The sequence below is a fragment of the Seriola dumerili genome, unplaced genomic scaffold (assembly GCF_002260705.1).
Source record: "Seriola dumerili isolate Sdu_G_001 unplaced genomic scaffold, Sdu_1.0 BDQW01000322.1, whole genome shotgun sequence".
In the NCBI taxonomy this organism is placed as follows: Eukaryota; Metazoa; Chordata; class Actinopteri; order Carangiformes; family Carangidae; genus Seriola; species Seriola dumerili.
Window position 1 is genome coordinate 67,256 of NW_019174577.1, and position 13,965 is coordinate 81,220.

At 42.1% G+C, this 13,965-nt stretch overlaps 1 long non-coding RNA gene across 1 annotated transcript in view; it reads right to left on the reverse strand.

Annotated features, from left to right (window-relative positions):
• Positions 1-2,697: 2,697 nt before the first annotated feature.
• The window catches only part of LOC111232218, a 41,027-nt gene continuing 29,759 nt past the window's right edge, over positions 2,698-13,965 (reverse strand). The window contains exon 3 of the long non-coding RNA XR_002665537.1: positions 2,698-2,781. This is a non-coding gene — a long non-coding RNA (uncharacterized LOC111232218). The remainder of the gene's footprint in view (positions 2,782-13,965) is intronic.

Genomic DNA, 13,965 nt, shown 5'->3' on the forward strand with positions numbered 1-13,965 from the left:
GATTGGAACAAAATCAATGTTGTTCAGGGACTGACTGCCAGCATTTATAGAGTTGTCAGTGCAGCCTTCCTGTAGCTGCGTGAGGGGAGTGGCATGGTGTACAATGGCTGTGTGGAAGGTTTGTTTAAGGCTAGAGGCCTGTGGGTGTTGACACAGCTGCCAAGGGAGCAGAGATGAGATGAGGGAGACAGAGAAATTTGGGTAAAACTACTTTGAGCGTCGGGGTCAGGGGTAATGATGGCGAGATGGAATGATGATGAGCGACGAGGGGAAGTGGAAATGTGTGTCTGGCCTTCAAACTGGGAAACACATTTGACTCTCACAACATGATTTTGGTTCCTAAAAATACAATGACCACAACTTATGTCCTGAGCAGATGAGGACTTTATTTACATGTGTGGTGCACATATGTCTGTGTGTTTGTCTTGAGTTGCGTTGAGGAAGCACTGTTTTTATCATTATCAGCATTTATCCTTCAGGGTGACCCTTGGCTCTCTCATCAGTAAAGTCTGTGTTTTTGTGTGTGCATGTGTGTGTGTTACTGAATGTGTGTGTGCTTTAGCGAGTTGTTTGTCCTCATCAGGATTAAAGGGCTTTTCAGTGAGAGGAAGCTTTAACGCTACTTAACCCGTGTTGCCTTAACCCTGCAGCCAATGACCTTTGTCCATTCTCCAATCCTCGTACTTCCTGTCTCACACAACATAACTCTTCCCAGAAGAGTTATGACGATGCACATGAAAAAAAAAATGTGGAATAAATTGTCATTTTTTTAATGTGACAATGACCTAACAGTGAAAACACACACAGCCACTCTTTAATAGGAAACACATTGAGTCTCACATGAATTCTGAGACACAGACAGAGTAGTCCAATAGCGCCTTGTTTTGACTGAAAGGCTGTAGGCAAAGAGAGAGCATTCTGTCTTTTTTCTTAGATGATGTAACTGCTCTTTTATTATGCTGTTAGATCACACCCCTACACACACACACACACACACACACACACACACACACACACACACAATCAAGAGAATTCAGTCTTGTAGTCACAAGAGTCAGACGTTCGCTGTTCCAAATACCAGGGGGCAGATACTCCGGCAGTGAAAAGACCAGTCAAACCCAACAGAGTTACACAACATCACTAGCAGACAGCAGTGTGTCTACCACCAAAACACATAAACCCATCTCAGGAAACTGCAGCCAAACAGCCCCATTGTACTGTAGTCTGCAGACATGTAAAGGTCAAAGCATTCGCCAACAGTAAACACGCACTATTATACATCGTGTTAATGCTGTGTTATTTCTGTAATTGTAATGTCATTAAACACACATAAAAGACCTGATGAAGTCATAAATTACAGTTCTTAAGGAATAAACAGTGACTATTAGAGGCTCACAATATGTCATTAAACAGACATAAAGGCCATATAAGCCTCATAAGTCACACTGTTTACAGACAGATCATGATGAATGGATCTATTAGAAGTCTATCTGAGTCAGGTAAGACATTATGCATTAACAAAGCATAGCCCAAGCACTCTCTTTTAATGAACCAGGTATAACATTGCATGTTAACTGGCTTTCCAGATGGGTTTGTGTTTACTTTTATTACTTCTAATGTTAATTTCTATTGTTCTAGTGCTTTCTTAATTGTTATATATATTGATCTGTCCTCAGTTTTTTGTGAGTTTCCACCGTCGCCACGGTGTTCGGACCTGGGGAACTACAATTTTACAACTGGATTTCATATGTGCACTTCCTCTATTTTATGACAGAATGAGAACATGTGCCCCATATGAAGGTACTGTATATTAATCACTTAGTTCTGCATTGGCCCCGCAGAGTCTTTCTCCATGTTTACTGGTTGATACAACACTGGAGGTGTTTGCAAATTATGCATTGATGTGGCTGCTGTGACAGTTCCTTCTGTGAAATACCAAGGTGACCTGATAATTAATATCTGATGATGACAGACATCACTGCAGCTACACCACAGTCCAAATTCTTAATTATCAATCTACAACACACACAATATTGGTACTGCAGTAACCAATACCAATATTAAATATATGAAAACAGCTATGGTGGTATGGGACCAGAATTATTGCTCTCAGTCAAATTAGCCTCTGGAAACTAATGTAATTATTTAGCACTCCAGTGGGCTATAGAGGAGGGGAGAAAGCGGCGGCTATGGGGTGGGGGGACGGCATGCTCGAGCTGACATGATTTCATGCAGAAAATTTATTCAACTGTCAATATCATTTAGATCTATCCGGGTGAGCACTGGAGGCTGCAAGGAGGGGGGTCACAGATTGCAGCTCAATCATAATGACTTTGTCTTCAATCTTCACTTCTTTGATGCTGGGGCCATGTCTGTATCCACCCAGCATGTGTGTATATGCTGTATGTGGGAGGTGGGGATAGAGAGAGAGAGAGTTGGCAGAGAGAAAGCATTAGACACACAAATGATCTTTGATTTGATATGAGTATAAAACAACAACGACAAAACACTGATTTCTTTCTGTGGCAAATATGTTTTGAGTCGTCGGTGTTTGAATTATTTTATATAGTTAGGAAGTGACAAATGTACTTTAAGGAATCTATTGTTCATTTTCATGTTCTCGGAAAGCAGTTGTCATCACTGACATGACTAAAGGATGGTCAAATCAATCTTACATCTCATCATTTGATCTCTGGTCAGTGTCACTCCCATCATCCCACCCGAGATAACATCCCTCCAGATTTTTTCCACTCCAGCCGCGAACTCTGATTGAACCCACGCCTTTGCAGAAACAAAGATGTGACATCAGAGAGAAGGGGGAAAAAAAGAAAGATTTTTATTCAGAGTGATCAGTGACCAATGACAGTGCAAACACTTACCTTCCTGGACTGTGTTCAAGTTCAAGGCTGGCTATAATGAACAGAGAGAGAGACAAGGATGGACAGAAGATGGAGGGATCCCGGACTCTTACAAAGACTTGGAGAAATAAAATCAAAAAAATGGTGAGAGAGAGAGAGAGAACTTGTCAGTGTACAGACGATAATCAACAAAGCAACCCCTCTGCAAGAGAATGGATCCTATCTATCATTTGCATGTTTAAGCTGCGAGCGTTAAAACCCACAAAGAGATATTTGCATTTACTTTACAGTCATTTGCAAAGGCAATTCAGGAATGACAAGTTCTGGATTTTTCTCGAGGCCGTCACATCATTAAACTGATGGATTCACATGTCGTGTGTGGTGTCAAAATGCCACTGTTGTGCATTCCACTTTGTCTAACTTAAAGTACATGTTAGTGAGTTATGTAAGGTAGTAATGAACGTGTCTATGTATGTATGTCTGTGTGTGTGTGTGTGTGCGTGTGTGTGTGCGTGCGTGCGTGCATTAGTTTGTTCCCTCGGGCTATGTGAGCGTCCTGACAATTATATCTATCAGTGCGTCCCTGCAGAGTACAAGGAGGGATGCAGGGGAAGAGACTCAGACGTGAAGGAAGAGAGAAAAAAGCAAATGGAGGTTAAGATGAGATACTGTTGAAAAAGTGAACAGTATGAGCCCCAGGCTGCTCTATAAAGAGACAGGACTCTGCATGTTATATGACTATGAGAGTGCACTCTGTTATATTCAACAGAAATACACTTAAACCGTATACCTGCCATTTACCTCTTCTTCCCACATTTGAGAGGAAGACAGATGATGACACCTTTTATGTGTTGACACAAAGCTGCAAGTTCAACCCTGGAGTCTGACAAAAAAAAAAAAAGGTATTCAAGTAATGATGTTAACACAACAAACAACAAAAGCACTATGATAAAATCATGTTTAAATGTTTGCGTTGGACTTGTACAGGTAATGACTTCATGTCTACAGATACAATCTATTACTGGCAATTAGCGTAAGTAAGACCAGAACTGGTGACTGGTGTTTATATCCTGTCAAAGCATCCTGCCTGCAAGTCAACATGCTCAGGTGGTGAGTTCATAGCTACTGTGGAATGCCTTACACACCCATGTAACATACAAATGTGTTTATGTCCGACACATTTCCCGGAGGTGCAGCACATGCACAGCGCATACTCAAAGTATTTTGGTGTCACAGTTGCAATGATATACTATACAGTAAATATAAATAAACACATCAAATTTCAGCAAAACTTGTGTCTGGAAAAGGTTTGCCAAGAAATCTGTCCAGAAGAGCTGCTGTAGGAACTGGTTATCTGCTGAAAGTTATAAAATGAACTGAAAACTGCTAAACTAAACTGAGACTCTCGTTTTTTAACGACATTTTGTTCAGTTTTAAGACATTTTTTCTGGGTCAGTTCAAAAGTAAACTTAAAAAAGCCACACAAGCCTCTGCGCTGTGAAATAATTTTACTTTCATAAAACTCCAATACATCATCATGTTTCAACCACTTTCTGAGCGGCGTGCCAGCAAAGGGCCGACAGGGGACGGCTAATGACCAAGTGATCTGCCCACAGATGGTAAGCTGCCACCCCTCTGATCTTTTGCTAGCTGGGTGCTACACTTCCTGGCCGAATTTCCACTTTTACAGTATCATGTACAAGTGAGTGTGTTTTCCTAGCAAGCGATTCATTTAATTAGCTACCCTTCAGCACTTTGCACATGCAGGCTGTGGAGGTTAGACAGAAGTGGTATATTAATGTTATTTTTTTCCCCAAAAATGTCATAAACTATTTCAAACTAGTGAGTCTGAATAACATTCACACAGCATAACTTCACCTGTCGACCATCGAGCTCGTATCTCCACTTCCAGTTGAAGAATTTATTTATGATTTAATAGCGTGTTAGCATTATTGGCTACATTAGACAAGGCCCTGTTACTGTGACACATTTTGTCTTTGCTGTCTGTATGTATACATTTTTGTTTTGTTATTACTCTTGTACCGCATCTGTGTTCTTTGAAATACATAATCCCAAAAGAAAGATTTGAATTGTTTGTTCATAAACAATCAAGTTTAGAGTTTTCAGTAAAAATGCTACATTCCCTACACACTTCATTCACTTTCCATCGCTGTCATTTTGCCAAGATGTTCTCACACTGCCCTCAACACAAACCAAATCCACACACTGGCAGCAGTATTTATTAGTTTGCATTGTAGTTGTAAGGCACGGTTTTATATTCCAAAAGATGTTTGTAACCTTGACATCAGCAGTGAGTTTGGGGTACAAGAACAAAAGCAATAAAGTAATTTGTAGTTCTTTAAAAGCAGAGTGCTGAGAGTGATGCACGAGAGTGAGGAGGTTACATAGCAGCAAGGGATTTTGGGATGCGAAGTGATGTCAGGTGAGGTGAACAACAAGCCAAACTCCTAAAAAGTTGCCGTTGTATTTTTGAAAGTATATATTGATGTTAACTGAATTCATGAAATTCGCTGTTTAAATCCCAAGTGCATATTTTGGCACTGAAGAGTGAAAAATTTGTAAATTCCTCGCACTATCAGTTTCTTAGCCATTTCTTCCTTCCCTCTTCTCTACTTCTTCTTTAGTTTCTTTCACTCTTTTGCTCCACAATGTTTTCTTCTCGTATTATTCCACCCACACTAATCCTATTTTATTCAAGACATACTGTATAATATAACACAATATGCAGGACCTTGGCTCAGAGAGTGTTTCTAAAGGCCTCCTCATTGGCACCTCATTGGTCTGCACCATCCACCATCTCTCATCCACCTGAGGCCATTGTGCGTGCTGACATTGGCTGCGTCCAGGCTTGCGTCACTGGAGGGCTGAGAAAGCAGCGTAAATGTCAGAGGAATTAGCTGCCTTGCCGGCGCCCACGGAGCTCGGGCATGACAATGGGTGGGAGTGGAGTGAGGACAGTGGGTACAGTAGCTGTAGAGCATCCGTAAGCCGTACGAAGCTCCACTGCTCTGAGCTCACCTCTTCTTCTCCCTCCATCTCTCCTTGTTTTTCCTTTCTTTCTATATTTCTTCTCTCTTGCCAACTCATTTCTTCCTTGCTGCTGCCCCCCCCCCCCGCATGCTCTCCTTCCCTTGCTCTCTTTCTGTATCACTGTCTCGCCCACCTCGCCTCTGCCCGCAAGCAGTTTGGAGCAGATTATAGCCCTGCCACCCCCACTCGCCCATTTACACAAACATTCACTCTGGCGCTGACGCACACACACACACAAACACACATACAAACACACGTAGAAGCGCACGCAAACACACTTTGAGACTTTGTGTATCTCTGCCACCTACGGTGCCACTACATCATCCTCTCCCAGCGGCACTCAAGCATGAACTTGTTTAGAACATCCTGTCCAGTCCAAATGTGGTCAGACATGTGACAAAATGCCCCTGCAAGCCAAATAACCAAACATACCCATTATCAAAGTCAAACACACACCTCCTCTGACAGTTAAGGTTAAGGAAAGTGATATGAGGGTGAACCACAATGCAACCAGTGATTAGATGTCCAACAGAATCAAGCTGTTTTCATAATCACATGTTTACTGTGTGTAGTGGTAAAGGAAACCCACAATTACAATCCATAGACTCTTATGTGATTGTGGCTGGACGTTCTGTTGGAGAAAAATGAAAGTTTTTTTAGGCCAAAAAAGAACATGTGCTTAAACAGTACTTCATCATAAAGTTACAATCTTTTTCTTTTTCCTTCTTCCTCTCCCTGCACAAATTATAGCTGTGTGTTGCAGTGTAAAATAAAACCTACTGCATGTGTATCATCCTGTTCTGTGTTTTACTGACCTAATGTGACCACCTTTAACATTTAGACTATTTCTTGATGAAGTAATAATAATCATGTCTTTGACTGAGAGGGGGCAGCAGTGGAGAGGCGAGGCCATGGATGATTTTTGGCAAGGGGAGGAGTCTAGTTGCGTGTGTGAGTGTGTGTGTGTATGCACGTGTATATATGTGTGTGTGTGTGTGTGTGTTTCTGTTCTGCGTGCATGCATGAGCTCCTCTTTGTTCCGTCTGCCATTCTGGCCCCCGTGTAGATAGTGTGTGCTGCACACTGTACGGCTGAATGGGGACTGCGTGGGCCTGACCTGCGATCTCACCGCCCACCACTCACATACACACACAGCCTGGGCAACTGCCTCAGAGTGTGCGTCTATGCGTGCATGTGTGTGTGTGTGTGTGTGTTCAGGGTAAATACAAATTCATCCCTTCCTTCTTTTTCCTCAATCTCTCTCTTTCGCTCTCTGTGTGAATATGTCTCTCCCTTATTATTAGTGCTTCTACATCCTCCTCAGGGGAGAGCGAGGACTGCAGCTGTCCCTATGACAACCCCAGTGATACTGTCAATCACCAAGACTACCTTATCCTCCTTGGCTTATATTCTATACATGTGGCTTCCTTGGCTTTGACAGGTGTGCAGATGGCACGTCACACAACTATATAGCTCACATCAACAAATGCACGCCACATTACTGCCGCAATGATATTTAGCTATTCATGATGTGAATGTGTAACAGTGTACTTGTCATTTGCTTTCCACTTTTGATCTTATTTTTGTTATCATTAGAACATGTTATGTATGTTTGCATGTGCAGCGTTAAATGAATAATGATAGATCTATTGGTTCAATAGATTCAGATGAATAGAAGTACAAAACAAAATAAAGAAACAGTTTGTCACATGTAACTCTGACAGTAACACTGGCTGTTGATGCATCTAATCCTGTTGAGATGTATGTGTATGTGTGTTTGCTCCTGTGAGCGAGTGTGTGAGTGTGCGCATCCTGAACTCTACAGTCTGCTGGTAATGAGTGCCCTGAGCGCTCCCTACTACACCTAACTGATCCAGTAATTGCTTTTCCTCCTCTGCATTTATCATCATCTGCCCGGCCTGTCATGTTAGCTGAGCTGAGGTGGACAGAGGAGGGTTTTAGGACTGTGAGGTGGAGGTGGTGGTGGTGGTGGTGTGCCTGTCTGGATGTAGCAAAGTTATCGGTCCACTGCCTCGCGTGGAGGAAACGGGAAGGTGTGGGGATGAAGAGAGGATGGAGGCAGAGCGCACAGGGGGAGTGATGTAGTGGTTAATATAAACTATGACCTCCAGCCAGTCATCATCACAAGGCAAATAACCAACAATTACATTTTCATAAAAGCATTGCGTTTTTCTTCCTATCCTATCCATTTTAAAAGCACATATACTTTAAATGACATCAGTTCGAAACCAGCTTTATTGATGTATGCTAAAAAACATACACAAGAAAGATTTATGTCAAGCTAAAAAGGAAGGTAGTTTGAGGTAGGTACAATAGTCAACATGCACCCACAAATGCATATAGAGCGTACACACACACACACACACACACACACACACACACACACACACACACACACACCTATCACACCCAAAACACACAGACTGCCCAGAAGATTTAAACAAATAGCCTCCTTTTTGCTCAGCCTGCAAATGAGGTGTGTGTGTGTGTGTGTGTCTGTGAGAAAGTGGGACCATACTGTATATGTGGGGGAGGGCATGCTGCTGCTGCTGCTGCTGCTAGTGGGGATTTGATGCTGATGAGGTCTGTAATGGGAGTGAACAGGGAGCGTGAGGGGAATAGATTGGGACTTCATTGGCAGGCCCACTCTCCCTATGCACTGCAGTATGCTTGCCTATTTATTCCCCCATTTCAATGCGCCTTTGCTGTGACCTTTCTCCAGCCAATGACGGTAAAATCACATTGCCACTAGAGAGCTACACATCAGCTACTGAGCACCCCTATATGATTTCCTCATTTATTTTTTCCCTATCGTTCCCCACAGACCGGAGCAGTGCAGTGCTTCAGACTGAAATGAATTGTACCTATGCCTTCATGTAAATGATCACAGCTTTGACTATGTAAATTCAGAAGCAGAGAGAATGAGGCGCAGTCAGAGGAGGAGGGTGATTAAGAGGAGACATCAATTCAAGATTCATCCATGTATATGCTGCTGATGCTTTATACACAACAGGCAGTGAAACGTGGTAATTAATAATTCAAACACATGCAGATATGTAATTGGTGTCACATAAAAATTGATCTTAATGTTTTGTGTGTAATCGATGCATGACATGATGCTCACAATTTTCTGACTGATAGATTAAGATACATTTAAAAGAAACGTATTGTGGAAAAGATGAATAGATTCAAAAAATACATTTTGATCCCGCTGTGTAACCAGAAGCCTGATTTAACTTGTTTCAAAAAAATAATATAGAACATGAATAAAAACACATCGGTGAGCCACACTGTTGCACTGGCTGACTTGTTTTCAGTCCCACATCCACTGCTGAAAATACGCTCCAACAAATACACACTGATCACAAACATTTGCTATGAACTACAGTGGCCCTCCCATTTTCTTAAATTGAAGTATATATTTGTGTCCTGTTGTAAAAGGGGAAGTGCTTATATTTTTACACATTTAAGTCTGTTTATAGGTCTTCTTGTGATATAGTGACATTTAGTGACATCACATGAGTCAGCGTTGTTTGGGGCGGAAGACTGCAAGTTTGAAGTTTGAAGTTTGCTTGAGGCCTGCGGTTCGAGGCAACATTAGCTACTAGTAGCATAACACACCTGATTCTCTGATGAAACTGTTGGGGTGTGAATTGCATTGTGGGTAAGGTAGGCAACAGGGTTTAAATAGGTAGAAAAGGTATAAAAAAAGATCTCTGGATTTGCTGCATTTTGATTTTTCTTTTTGTAAATGTCAGTGATGAGTGTGAAAGTGTAACAGGAGTGCAAAGCTAAACTGATGGAGTACTCTTAAAGATTTATCTCTTAGCTAGGAACAAATGGGCTCGTGGCTCAGTCCCACCGACAAACTGGGGAAGTCGGAAACATGTTGGTCCTATCGTTGGATTGTTGATAGCAATAAAAATACAGACTATTGCCTGCCATAAAACTGTTTTTCCTCTTAGCTTCAGCAAAACTGAAATCGTGGTTTTCATCCAAATAGCAGCAGTAAGGTAACATGAATGCACTGACACTGAAAACCAGTCTGTGTTTCTACAGCGTTGTCATGAACAACAGAGAACGGCGTACATAACAGTGTTGTGAAGTCGAACATGAGTGTGTGTGCACAGCTAGCACAAATGTAGTAAAACCAAAGGCAATGTTCTGTAATAGGCAATAGTCCAGATGGTGAAAAAAGACCAAAAAACAAAACATGCTGCCCGGCATGATGGCCTCAAACAAAAAGAACACATTCAGCCAAAAAAACAGATGGAAAACACTCCCTCTGTCTCTTCTCCTCCCTCATCCTCTTTCCTCCTGTCTCTTCTCCCCTCTTCCTAAGCCCTCACACACACACACACACACACACACACACACACACACACACACACACACACACACACACACACACACACACACACACACACACACACAACACACCATCACCACCATCCTCCCTTTCCCCTTTTCCCCACAAATCCATCCTCCCATGTGATTCTGAGGAGCAGATGCAGGCAGCACAGCAGAAATAGAAAAGGGTTAAGCAGTGTTCACCGATGAAGCAGGCAGAAAGAAAAGGCAGGAAGCTCGAGATGACGCTAAAAATAAATGAATCCTTGGGTGAGAGAGAAATGCTCAAAGGGCCTAAAATAGCTGGTCAAACAAAGGCATGAATAAACAAGAATGAGTGTGAGGTTTTTTGTTTTTTTTTCAAGAGGAAGCCCCTCTCTCTCTCTCTTGCTCTGTGCGTGTGTGTGTGCGCGCTCTCTCACACAACGACTCCCTGGTTGCTAGGTTACGACACTTGTGGCCGTCATCCACAGACTAAAGGTGCTTTTTGCATTCTCAGAAAGGCAGCCTTCTTTTTCATCCATCATTTGAAATTTAAAAGAGCAGAAATGGAAACACATGCATTGTCAATTAGGGGAACACCAGGCGCAGTATGAGGGACATCCTACAGATCAATTTGTACAAAGACGGTCTGTATTTCAGATGTGCCATGGAAACAGAGACGACTCTAAATTACCTCAACTAACAGCCGCAGCAGGAGGAATTGAAGGGAAGTGGAAAAACGCAAATCCTGTTTGTGTGTTCATGTGTGTCTGTTTATTTATACTGAATATCAATGCCAATTCTGACCTGCTGTCCATCACTGAGGCAACACCAAGTTTAACAATACCTTATTACCAGTTGTATATTTGGCACAAAATGGCAACGTATTTTACAGTTAATTACGTGAAAGAGATAATTACGTGAAATTAGGTGAAATGAAGACTGACTTATATATTATTTAAACTTTTGTGGGACACAATTGCCCCTTAAAATCTCTCTTGCCAAAATGTCACTATTCACCTCCATACACAGATGTTTCAGAGGCATAAATCCTCCCGTATCTAACACAGAGTGGAAATATCCTCATAGGGCAAAGCCTTTGTGTATCATATTAAATACAAAGTAGAAACTGCGGGTCATTTCCTACTACATTTATTAAAGTATCAGTGACAACTGTGTAAACATTTCTCATAACTCCTAACACCCTCAACCATTCAGCCATTCCCTGTGCAAGATTATGAATAAAGTACAATTAATAATAAAACAGTTGCTCTCTTCTAGTGGACTCATAATTGCATATATTCATAATTAAAACAACAGAGAACAAAAGTAACACAAGTTCTCCTTATTTCACAGATTTTTTGATTCCTTTTGTTGCAAAATCAATACACTAGGAAGTTAATAATATATTCTCATTCACATAATGAGTTTATAACCTAAACCGTGTTAAGGCCATTATTTCAAATGGCGCAGAACCACAATCATAACATCTCTTTCTCTTAAAACATATTATTCAGTAATCCAGTGAGTCATTATTTTTGAGTTATTTGCAATCACATAAGTGAGTTCCATGAGTCCCCAGTGTTGCAAGTGCATAGAAATGCACACAAAGGCACGATGAAAAACGTACACACACCCTTGCCCATTAGGGACTCAAGTTCAAACAAGTCTACACCACAGGGCAGGGCCCATATTTCATCAGGGAGGGGGGTCAGAGTTGAAGCCCCAAGGACATGCCGTTTCCTCTCCCTAGTAGGGTTCCAGAGGGGTAGGCGGACATTGTTTACTGGACAACGAGTCTCCATGGTCTCCCTCTGGATAGGAGGGAGTTGGCTCTCTTTTAGAGCTCGGCCAGTCAAGGTGATTTAAACCACCTAAAGCCGCGGCATTATGGACCAGGCCTGGCTCCCCATTCCTCCAGTTCCTGTCTTTCATTCGTTCCCCAGTAAAAAGATCACAGTCCTTGTGTTTCAGTGTTTTCAGGAGGTTGTTATTGTGTCCTTGGGAGCTGATTTACAGGGTAACCTTGTGTGCTGGGAGCTACTTTCATAGGTTTTCTTCTTCTGTCTTTAATTGTGGGCTGCAGTATGGTGGCTCTGAGGTGCAAAACACAACATTTCAGAAAACACATGAACATACACACACAAAAAGACATAACTAGGAGAGGTATGTACTCTGTAATATTTTTTTGCAATGTAGTAAGTACTGTAGGCCTGTAAGTAGTAAAGTAAAAAGTGAATAATTTGAAGGTTGAGATGGTAGATGGGTGTGTAGCAAGTGCAATTAACATTTGCCTTTTCATCAGCTGTAACCCTGATTTTCCCCCAACCTTAACCATTTGCCTTCCCTAACACCGTATCTGGTGAGCACCAATATTATACCAGAAATTGTTGGCAAAACACAACAGTGAATGTAAACTGGGGTTGTGATTGGGCAAAGTAGTTCCCAAACAATGTTTCTCAATGCATTCTTTTCCCCTTGAAATTCTGGTAACTTGTTTAAATTACATTATATACAGAATGTGGAAGCTTTTGACCACCACGATCAGCTTTTCCTCCATTTTGTTTGAAGAACTTAGCTGAACTGCTTCCCCAAGGGAATCAAAGTGTTTGGTTGTCTTTGGGTTGGATCTTTCTCAACTTCCCCACATCACACAACTGGGCCGCTTTTGAGTCTTGATTTTGGGCAGTGCCAAGATAATATCTCAATATTCAGTTCCCTATGAATGGCGTCCTCATGTATGTGTAAATAGGGTTTATGTGATGCCCTATGGAGGAAAACAAACTATTTCCATCTTGTTTTAGTACATTTACTGTTTAAAAATTGGATATTGAGTATTGATGCATTTTTAGGAATTTCTGTTTCTTCAGGTTTGTATATTTGATTTGTGAAATGTGGTTGTGTTTCCACACATCAAGGCTACCATAGGGCTGTGAGACCAACGCACGCACACACTCACATACTGGACTCCCTTCTTTTGGGGAGAGCTTTGCCGCTGGCGAGCAGGCAGTAAGGCAGGAGATGAAATGTCTTATTAGGGAGTGAATGGGAAACAGGCGGGCCTGAGCTGAGCCAGGTCCTCTATTAACCTGTCCTTCCAGGGGAGAGGCTCGTAAACAAGGCCGTGATGGCAGGAAGGGCTGGGGGAGCCGGGGAGGAGGTGGAGGGAGACAAGGGAGGTAAGCGGAGGCCTTCATGAGAGATGGAGAGGGTATGGGGGGGGGCGCGGGTGGGGGGGCACCTCAGGGACAGCACTTGTCCGTTCAAAGGAAGAGGAGAGAGCATTGATCTGTGTGATGCCTCTGATGTAGAGGACATGAACACAAAAAGGGACTAACGCATAGACGCTCTGGATGACAAGCTGTCATATTCTTTTAAGTCCCCACATTGGGAGATGTATTGTTTGTGGGAGTGAAGATGAATCTATCCCATTAGCCTGTGGCTAGGACTTTTTAGGGCCAATAAAAATCACTTGAGCAAACCTGTGATTGATTTCAAGCAAGTGGAAGTGGCAGCTTGGTAGTTCTGCCCATCTATTGCTCAGCGTAATTCTTCCAACTCTGATTTCTTCTTCTCTAATGTGTCACCACACACTCATATACACACATCCATTTCTCCAAAATGCACTGTAGCCTCAAGGAACTGGGTTAATTTAGGGCACAGACAAAGAAGGAGGACATTTTAGTCTACATGGTTTGACTTG